Raw genomic sequence first — 10,818 nt, 5'->3', positions numbered from 1 at the left:
AAGAAGGCTGCCGGCGGGAAGGGCAAGGCGAAGGTTGCCTCCACTGCCGATCAGGGGAATCGGTCAGAGTCGGAGACCGAGAGTGAAGAGGTGGCGAGGAATCCTGGTGGTGATGAGACCACTGTTACGGAGGTTGAGACAGCTGTCACCTCCGGGCAGCCTAGTACAACGACGGTGACCGGCGTGAAGAGGCCGGCTCCATCGGGTTCGTCCCCGCCTATTCGCACCTTCAAGCTCAAGAGGACTCGTAAGTGTAAACTTTAACTTTAACTTCATATCTTTCCACCATTATATTTAAATATGTTGTCTTCATGCAGGCGTGGATGCAACCGCATTCCAGGGTGGAGCAGGGATGAGCACTTCTGGACCCATGACGGTAGGTTTGGTCAACCTACCCGAGGCGATGACCCAGGCGGCTGCGCCTGCTTCAAGTGTTGGTTCAGTTGCTCACTCGGTTGAGGCAACTGTTCCAACTGTGACGTCGTCTCCGCCGGCTGTCAGTGCCATATTCACTGATTCCTTCACTGAGCCGGCGGTGAGTTTTTCTGCGGGCTCTTCCTTAGCGGCGACCGCGGTTGTGAGTTCACCTCCGTTGGTTCCTACGACGGCGGCTTCAACCGCGCCTCCGGCACCGGCGACCACCTCGCCCCCGGCCGGTTCAGCAGGTATGTTTGGGGTTGGGGCGTCTAGCCAGTCTCTGCCTCCTTCCCATCTGCCTGACCTCTTGGATGGATATCCGTTAGGTTCGGGTGATGGTTTTGGCGGCAACAGGCCTGTCGTCGACCCTACAGGTGCGTAGGGTTATTTTGGCCTGTTATGTTTTTTTTTTTTTTTATATCATCTTTTCCTAACTGCTTTTTTTTTTTGCAGTGTCGGATTCGAATGAGGTGTTTGTTCCGCGGTGGAACATCCGCCGGGGAACCACCCTTCGGACGGCTGTGGACTGCGTCGAGTGGGCGCGCCACGCCGCCCTCAGTGGTGCACTGGGAGATGCTATGTCAAGCTACCAGGAGGGTAAGCTGACAAACGAGCTTCGAATTCTCCTTGCCCGGATGCAGCCGCGCGTCGAGCTGCTTTGTCGTGAAAACGACAAGTTAAAGGTGGCTCGTATCCAAGAAGTAGCTCAGGCGCGGGCTATCCGGGAGGAGAATAGGAGACTCTCCACTGTTGCTGCGGAGAAGGAGAAGGCCTTCAAGGCCCTCGAGGTTGAAGTGCAGGCCCGGCTCGAGGCCCGTTCCAAAGCTGCCCAAGCTGTTAACGAACAGCTTCGGTTGGCTAAGGAAACTGCGCGAAACGCGACTGAGAGGGCCACCAAGGCTGAAGCCGTTGCTGAACCTCTGCGCGCTGAAAATGAAGAGCTCAAAGACAAACTAGAGAGGCTTCAGCAGGCTCATGATGCTTTGGCTATGGAAGACGCCAAGAAGCTTCAAGAAATCTTGGACCAGAGGGGTATGCTTGACCATACTGAGCGTAAGCTAAAGGGTGTTGAAGAGGCTGCTGCTAAGAAAGTGTTGCTTGCCAACCTTAACAAAAGTGAAGCCGAACGTGCCCGTAACCAAGCTCAAGCTGCCCTCCAGGAGGCTCTGGTTACCAAGGAATGGATTCTACGAGAAGCGTTGTCGCAGGTAAGCTTAGCTTCATAATGTCTTTACGCTTTTCTTTGTACTTAGAAAAGGTTTTGATCCTTGTATTTTTGTTTTGTAGGTTGTGCATCGGGTCTTCACGGACACATCATATGACGATGCCATGAGCGCAGCCCTCAACGCTTCTCATGAGGATGGGGAAAAGGCTGGCTTCCTGCTTGGTCTAGGGTTCGTTGAAAAGGGCATCCCGCCTTCTGACTTCCCTTTATATAATGTGGACACTGAAGCTGTATATGACCAAGCAGTGAACCAGTATGCCGCCTTCCCGCACCCGGTGGTGGAGAAGGTGAACGAAGTTACTGCTGCTGATGATGGGCTAACCATTCTCAAGACCTTCCTTGAACCGCCACAGCCAACTGATGGTGCGGGTACAAGTGGGTTTGGAGGGAGTGGCCCTGAAGCTTGATCTTTTAAATCCTTTCCCACTGTTAGGATAGATTTACGTCTTTGTATAGATTTATATTCTTGTAGGCGGGTAGATACCCGGCCATTCTTGTAACAGTTGAATTTTTATGGAATATAAATCTTTTGTGCGGGTAGGACCGTCACTCTTGCTTTATAAACGTTATACGACTTGCTTATGCATAATATTGTTTAATTTGGCACTTGTTTTGCCGCATAAACAATATATGATTCGCTTGTGCATACTTTAGTTTAACTTAGCAATTTCTTAAGTACTTTGGATAAGTTAACCTTTCAACGTGGCAGATAATAGGTTAAAGTTTTGCTTCCTCTTTCGTGATTGTGCGGGTAAGACCGTCACTTTCACTTAGTAGGATGGCTAAACTTTACCTATATCTGACCTGCGTGGAGGTTTTCCTCATTTTTTCCTTGAAGAGATTTCCTAAGTGTTCTGAATATGTTAACCGTTCGATGCGCGGTTGTCAATAGGTTAAAGTTCAGTTTCCTCTATCATGATTTGTGCGGTTAGGCCCGGCACTTTCATTTAGTGGGATGACCGAACTTCACCTATGACTGACCTGCGTGAAGGCGTGCCGTCTTTTTTGTGTTTATGCGGGTTTTGCCGCCTTCCACACGCAACGATTTCTTCACACTTATTTATGCGGTGAAAACCCATATCAGTGTTTTGGAATAAATTAACCGTTTGACTCGCTGTTGTCAATAGGTTAGTTCGGTTTCCTCTATCATAATTTGTGCGGTTAGGACCGGCACTTTCATTTAATAGGATGATCAAAGTTTACCTATGAATGACCTGCGTGAAGGCTTTCCTTATATTTTCTTTAGAAATTTGTCGTTTTGTGTCTATGCGGGTTTTGCCGCCTTCCACACGCAACGACTTGCTTTCCCACTTATGTATGCGGTGAAGACCGGCATATCAGTGTGGAAAGTTCATTAAGTATAAATGTAAGACCATCAGCGTCAATGTGATAAGGAGAATCATTTCCATTAAAAGTGGCTCTGGGCCTTTTCTTTTACAAGTATGGAATTGATCTATATGCAGACTGTGTAATTGAGCTCCCTTCCATGTTCTTGGGAGTGTCATCGAGCCTTTCGAGCCGATATGCACTTGGTTCGGAATCTCGTTGTTTACGCAGTATGTAGTCTCCGACATTGAAGCTGCAGTTTTATTCGTGTTTTCCCCAACTGGGGTTCTACACGCATTAGCCTGCTCAGCGTTCATTACGCCACGAGGTGCGTCAGCGTCCCATCTCTGACAAATGCTTCGACGATATCCTTCAAGTCTACGCATTCCTCGGTGTTGTGGCCTCTTGTCATGTGGAAGTCACAGAATTTGCTCTGATCAGCGTTGTGACGCTCTCGGATTATTGGAGCCTTTGGCCATGGGAGCCTCTCGGTGTCGAATATCTCGGTGACGCTTTTGGTGAGTGGCGTCCATCTGGAGTTCCGGTTCGACGACTGCATGTTATCCTTTCCGCCTAACCGAGGGTGCGAGCCGGATGAGGTGTCAAAGTTTACCCTTGACTGCCAAATGCCTAGCTTCCTCTTTTTGTTTAGTCGGGCGATAAGGACATTGTTTTCTCTTGTTTTCTGGGTGTAGAGGTTTGTGCTTCGGGGAAGATCTCTACCCAGTTGCTTTTCCGTTTCCGCGAAGCGTTTAGCTGCTGTCTTGATGGCATCCCATGTGGATGGCATGCCATCTTTACCCGTTAAGTTGCGGATGAGCTCTGGGTCTTTTGCGCCCTGGATGAAAGCAGCGCGAACAAGATCTTCGCTAATACTACCCAAACTTAGCTTCTTTGAGTTGAAGCGAGTGATGAAGTTTAGCAAAGATTCATCTTCCTCTCAAATGCAATTGAGGATTGTCCATTGCTCTTCGGTATACTTTCTTTGTTGGCTGAAGTGTTGGCTAAACTTCTGTTGGAAGTCTGCCCAATCATAGATGTGGTGGACCGGTAGACGGTCAAACCACGCTCTAGCCGCTCCAACTAGCGTCATCTGGAACATATAACACCACGTGGGTTCCGTCCAATTGCTGACGGTTGCCCCCGCTATGAATCTGTTCAAATGATCGTCTGGGTCGGATATACCATCATAAGTGCCGATGTTGGGCATCTGCTTGGCACTCTTCGGGGCGATTGCTTCCGCAATGTCCCTTGCAAACTTGGAGGTTCCCGCTTTTGCAGCGGTTGGTCTGAAGGTTTTAGAGAAGTCACGTGGGTTTCCACCCGCGTTTTTTGGTTTGAAAGTTTCTCCAAAATTCCTTCTCGGTTGGAAGTCCGTTTCCTTACGCTTCCCTTTCGCCCTATGGCGAGGGTTTGCATCGGTGTCGGATTCCTCCGAATCATCATCCAAGTACTCGCACTCATTGCTCATGTTGAGCTGTTGAGTGCTTCCGAATTCGTCAGCCTGTTGGAGTGAACGTAAGCGTTCATCCAACTCAGCTTGGAATTCCTTTTGACGTGCTTCCGCCCACGCTTTAACTTGATCAAGTGTTTGGTGGGGGAACCTCGTCTGTCGTCTTTCCGCCCGGGTATCAATGAATCCCAGGGGATGATTGTTTACTGCACTTGCCCCGGCTCAAGTGACCGGGGTAGTGTTTGTAAAATTTACTGCACTTGCCCCGGCTTGGGTAACCGGGGTAGTGTTCGTAAAACGTGTGTATTCGCCGGTGTTCCCCCCAGTAGCCGGGGTTGCGGTTACCGGGGTTTCTTGGTTACTCCCTGGCCTGGGGACCGGAGTAACGTTGACCATCTTTCCAGAAGTTTTGAAAAAACTGAAAAAAAATTAGTTCTAGCTTTTATGCACGGATGGCGCCAATGAAGAAACACTAATTGACCCCGGGCAGATTAGGGATAATCTGGGGGTTAAATAGATGTTTCCCACGAGGGGTTGTGTCCGGCAAAGATGGTTCTTCTGGTGACCTGCAAAATAGACACCGTGAGCTCGTCACTGAGAAGGGGGGGTACCTCCTTGTGACCACCCTCCGGCGTGAGAATCAGACTAGATTGCTCTTGAATATAAGTGTATATTAAGAGATTGCTAGAGAAGATAAGATGTGATAAGGTAATGTAATGTGTCCATACCATTCCAAGGTGTTGGAGTATTTATAGCCGAATGTTGGTTTCCAAGAAGGTACAGCCGGCTTAATAGTATTCCTGTTCTGCCAACTGTGGGCTACGCACATGCCATGCTGGCAGTTGGTGGGTAGGCAGCGGCTGATAGGGACCAGGCCGGCTGTGTACTATTCCTTTTCCACCAACTGCAGGCTATGCACGTGCTATGACAGGTTGGTGAGTAGGCAGCGGCTAATAGTGACAGGGGTTGGTGAGTAGGCAGCGGCTGATAGTGAACAGGCCGGCTGTGTACTATTCCTTTGTCACAGTGAGCTGTCGCTGCTTTGGTCAGATCTTTTGTCCATACCTCGTCAGGTACAGTACAAAAGGTCCTCCAGTAGCGTACGAACTGGCTCATTTGGGCGGGAGTATTTCCGGCTTTGGGCGGGAGTGTTCCCGGCTTGCTCACTCCTTCTTCAGGTGACATTACTGAATTATTAAAGAGTTAAGTGCCTTGTGCGTGTAGCCTTCCCTGATGGCTTGTATCCGCAGCTGCGGGAACAGGCGGGGTACTTCACCATTGGGAGGCTTTTCCTGTGGGAACAGCTTGCGTACTGCGCGTAAGGACGTCACGTCTCTGAGCATGGTGGGTCCTGCGGATCCAGTTGGTTTCTGCGCAGACGTCCCTCTTCAAGGTGTCTTGCGAGTTTAGCCTTTGCGCAGACGTCCCCGTTGAAGGTGAGTCTTGCGAGTTCAACTGCGCAGACGTCCCTCTTTAAGGTGAGTCTTGCGGGTCCAACTGGGCTCTGCTGAGACCTACCTCTTCAATACTCAAAATCATTTTATCACAAACACAACAATTTCGTGCACATAAAGTTTTATACAAAATCTTACCAATCAAGTATTTAACTTTAACCCAGCATATGGTTTTATATTTTCAATAAACGGATTAAAAGCTACAATTCAGTTTAATCACATACTCCTCCACAACTTGAAGTGGGCCAATCCGTAAGCCCCGAGCTGACAGCACAACCTGATCCAAACCTCCATACCCGACCCAAACCAAGCCCCACGGTGCGAGTGACAAAGAAGAAAGTTAGCCCTATAGCTATTAGCTAGGCCCAACTACAGTATCATGCTAGTCCTCTAGGCCCATGCTGAAGCCCAGTCTAACCACTAGGCCCATGTCTATCTATGACTTAGAAAAATGTCAGCCCAGTCTTATCTTAAGGCCCAACATAAGTCCAGGTTAATCACTAAACCTAGTCACCTAGACATTAACGGGTCCTATTACCAAGCCAATACTTCAATCATCAAACCTAGATGCATACCAGGCTTACCAGCCCAACTCTCATCCAGGTCTTTGGAACTAATGTTTTAAAAACCAGTATTTAACTCGTACTGGATTGGGCTAAAAGATGGTACAACCGGTTGAACTGGCTTGTACCGGGAGGTTAAACCGAGTTGAATAATTTACCTTGTAATATCATGGAAATGTAACTTCAACTCAAAAAATAACCTGAAAGTATATGATTCCATAATAAAGTATAATCCAAAAGTTAATTCATAATAAAAAAAACAATACAAAAGCACTCGATTTTCAAAAAAGAATCCAAAAGTTTACTCGTTTTGATGTTAATCGCTAGGTTAAAATTAACTTTTAAAAATACGGGCCGCAAAATATCAAAAAACATTTTGGTTTTAAAACCGGTATTTTAGAAAATAAAGTATAGTCCAAAAGTTAATTCATAATAAAAAAACAATACAAAAGCACTCGATTTTCAAAAAATAATCCAAAAATTTACTCGTTTTGATGTTAATCTTTAGGTTAAAATTAAGTTTTAAAAATTTTAAAAGGGCCGCAAAATATCAAAAATCGTTTTGGGCTTAAAACCAGTATTTTAGAAAAAACCGACGGTTCGATGTTTTAGCAAACTGCTCAAAATACCGGTCTGATATGTGAAATCTGATATTACTAGTTCAACCAACCGGTATGAACCAGTTTTTAAAATACTGATTGGAAGGATCTAAAAGTGAGTAGGACAAAAATATAGTGGGAGATTCGTGGACGCCTCCCCTACACTTTTATGATTGATTAAAGGTTTGGTAATAACAGCCACATAATAGTATAATACAAAAGGTGACACTAATATACACTAACAAAGTTGAAAAAGACAAAATTCTCCACTAAAAGCTAAGTGATGATAAATAGCTAAATACCATAAGACACAATAAGCAATGGAGTCAGAGGGTGTTAGCCAAACTTCTCTAAGGTATTCCTAATTCATTTAATCTTTTCAAACTACTTGTAAAATATCAATGATTAAATATCATCAAACATCACATTGTTCACTCATGCAGCACTGATAACAAGCCAAACTGCAAGTGCTCAGACGGATGGAAATGCCCCGTCACCAAAACTGAGCCATCTAAGGTTGGCAAACCATTCGCAAAATGTGGTGGCGGTGGTTGCACTTGTGTCACGTACGTTCCTTATTGGTTTAACACTCGCAATTTGTTTATTTACGTAAAGATCTTTAATTAACTCTATCTGGTGTTGCAGTGAGACGGCTGTGGTGAAACAGCCATTGGAGATCTCTGCAGCTGCAAAAGCATTCTGTGAGTGTCCTGAAGGTTGGTCTTGTGTTGTAACGAAAACTGATGGCTCGGAGGCCGGCAAGACCTACTTTGAGTGTGGTGAAGGCTGCATTTGTGTCATAGATGAAACAAACACTGTCAGAGTTGTAAGCGCCTGAGTTGCATCATGTCACAAAAAAGATGCACACTCGCTCGGATTCTACAATTAAACAACTACCAGATATTGTGTTTGTACTAAAATAAGCATGTGAGATTTGTAATAAGCTACTATTTGTGTGTTATGATGCTGTAATATATGAAGTTTGTGTTTAGTTGCCATTTGTGTACACTTGTTTGCAGATGCATATTTCAATGGATACACAGATACTTAGAACATGCCAATAAAGTACCATGACCTCAGCATATAAAATACAAACTCTTGCAACTATCAAGATTTTGATTATAAAGCATAAGTGTGGCTTCTATTTCAGACTTCAAGTAGATGATTTTGTCCATACAAATACAAATCAATGAGCTTTATTTCAAAGTTTTCAACAATAAGTACATACATACACTGCAATCTGCCTGTGATTTTACATCACAGAATAACATCATCAATGCTGAAAGCTTGAATGAAGATTTATACAAAGCACCAATTAGCAACTTCAATTGCTTCTTCCAGAAACTGTTGCACAAAAGACATTAAAACCATAGATCAGATTCTGATTCAGTTACATGAACTTGAGCATACTCTAATCATATCTTATGTTTTCCTTAATCTTTTAAAACTATTCTCCAAAAAGGGAGTGCAAACAAGCCGAATTGCTCGTGGGCTGCGCGAGATCGGACCAATAAAAAGCTCGAAATAAGCCAAGCTTTTTCAACCTTGAGCCAAGCCTGAGCCTCAAATGAGGCTCGTTTAGTTATTGAGTCCAAGCTCAATCCTTGTATGGGAAGCTCGTTTTGGTTCACCGAGCCTTAAGTAGCCTTGTGAGTTTTTAAGTTTTACCTCTTTTGTACTTCTATGTATTAATTTCACACAGCACAACCGAGCTCGAGCCGAGCTTTGGTTTGTTTAGAGTATTACACGAGCTCGAGCCAAGCTTAGGCTCATTTAAGGTTTTTCTCAAAATATATAAATATAATTATATTCGTATATAGAATAACTAATAAATAATAAACGAGCCAAGCCTGAGCGTGAAAAACCGACTCACAGACCGAGTTCGAGCTCTCTTAAGTCAAAACAAGCTGAGGTGGAGCCTAGTCAAGCTCAAGCTCGGCTCGTTTACACCCTCACGAGCAGCTAATCATTTATGATTGCCCTAAAGTCTAAACTCTTAAAATTATGCTCATATTTTCGGTTCAATTAGACGAACAAAACAACGTAATGTGCTCGCGGAAGCTCCGATCCTTGGGCCTCAAATCTCTTCTCACATAACCCTTAGCAACCTCATAATCAAACGACTCAAACCCTACCTCTCCACTCCTCCGCCACATATCCTCCGCAAAATTCCGGTGCGCATAATACGCTTCCGCCTCCACAACCACGTCGCCATCACCCTTACCTTCCGGCCGGACAGTAATCGGAAGCCGCTCGTAATGCCCTAGGGTTATACCTTCAAGCACAGATTTTTTTTTTATTAAAAAATATATAATTTGAAAACAATGTGTTTTCTTAATCTTTAAACTTAACTACCAATTACCCATTACCCAACTCATTCATTTTAAGTCTACTTTAAACATAAAATTCTTGAATCCTAAACTTTACCTTCAAGCACAGATTTCTTTTTTATAAATATTTGAAACAATATGCAAACTTTAAACCTAATTGCCCATTACCCAATTCATTCATTTAAGTCTAAAAAACACATTTTCTTGAATACTAAATTTTACCTTCAAGCACAGATTTTTTTTTTTAAATAAATATTTTTTAAAACAATATGCATTCTTAATCTTTAAACCCAATTCACTCATTTAAGTCTTTTTTTATTATTATTCCAAAAAAAAAAAAAAAACACTTTCTTGAATCCTAAATTTTATCTTCAAGCACAGAATTTTTTTTTTAAAATATAAATCTTTAAACCCAATCACCCATTACCCAATTCATTCATATAAATCTACTTTCATTAAAGAAAAGATAAAAAAAATAAATAAAAAAACTCTTTTACCTTCAATCACAGATTTCCTTTTTATAGAAAAAAAAAATTATACACAATATGAATTCTTAATCTTTAAACCCAATTACCCATTACCCAATTCATTCCTTTAAGCCTACTTTTATTTTAAAAAAAAAATCCTCCTTTGTTACCTTCAAGCACATCAAGGCGTTGGATTCCGGCGTCGGAAACAGAATAAAGCTCACCGCGGACACGGTGTCGAGATCTCCCGGGAAGGTTTAACAGAAACGGAACGCCGTACGGACCACGGACGAGTGGTAGGCGTAGGTCCGTAACGTAATTGCCTTAGAAAACGGCGTCGTTTCGAGATATTAGATCTTGCATTAGTTTGTGATTAGAGAATCCGGTTTTCAGAGTGCCGTATGAGAATATTAGGGTTTGGTTGCCGGAGATTGTCATGATTTTAATTTTCCGGCGGGCTTAGAAGGCTCCGATGGGTGCCGGAAAAAGAATGACAATAATAAGTGAGTGGTGGTGATTGGACATTTTATAGGGTATGTTATAGCGTTGGATTTTGGGGACATTACTATAAGAATATTATTAAATTTACTATGAGTATGTGGTGGAGTGACCAGGTTCGATTCATGCTTTCGTGGTTTAGTTTTAACGGCATTTGTTAATGATTTGAGATTAGACGAAAATGTGATGTTTACTAGTTGGATTCTTGAACTAAAAGGGTTTTATCTCATCGAACTGTCTTGTATTTGGGCGAACGTTTACGGACATTGACCCTAGATAAGTGTTTTTTCTGTATCAAAAGATAAAGTGTATCTCGATGTAATAAATTCAACCAACAGCTTGGTTGAATAATTAGTTGGCCATTGTCAATTTTGAAAAAACTAAGAATATTTAGTTTAGTGTTATAAGAATATTAAATTATTAACCCAACTTGGGCTAACCAATGGGGCTTTGAAGAAGAAACTATGAATCCAATTGATAGAAAAT

General features: G+C 43.5%; 1 long non-coding RNA gene and 1 pseudogene across 2 annotated transcripts; one reads left to right on the top strand and one right to left on the bottom strand.

Moving 5' to 3' along the window:
• Positions 1–7,477: 7,477 nt before the first annotated feature.
• Positions 7,478–8,035, top strand: LOC143595738 (uncharacterized). Its single transcript, XR_013146574.1, has 2 exons — positions 7,478–7,603; positions 7,683–8,035. It is a non-coding gene; the product is annotated as an uncharacterized LOC143595738 (long non-coding RNA).
• Positions 8,036–9,050: 1,015 nt separating this feature from the next.
• On the bottom strand, positions 9,051–10,329 carry LOC143595737 (putative gamma-glutamylcyclotransferase At3g02910; annotated as a pseudogene). The gene is made up of 2 exons (XR_013146573.1): positions 10,005–10,329; positions 9,051–9,312 (listed from the first exon to the last, which is right to left on the bottom strand). The product of XR_013146573.1 is annotated as a putative gamma-glutamylcyclotransferase At3g02910 (transcript).
• Positions 10,330–10,818: the final 489 nt, after the last annotated feature.

The sequence above is a fragment of the Bidens hawaiensis genome, unplaced genomic scaffold, assembly GCF_021521415.1.
Source record: "Bidens hawaiensis isolate Kalapana, Puna unplaced genomic scaffold, B.hawaiensis_p1.1 tig00045498_1, whole genome shotgun sequence".
Taxonomy (NCBI): Eukaryota; Viridiplantae; Streptophyta; class Magnoliopsida; order Asterales; family Asteraceae; genus Bidens; species Bidens hawaiensis.
Note: the sequence above shows the minus strand (reverse complement) of the source record. Positions and strands in the feature narration are given on the sequence as shown.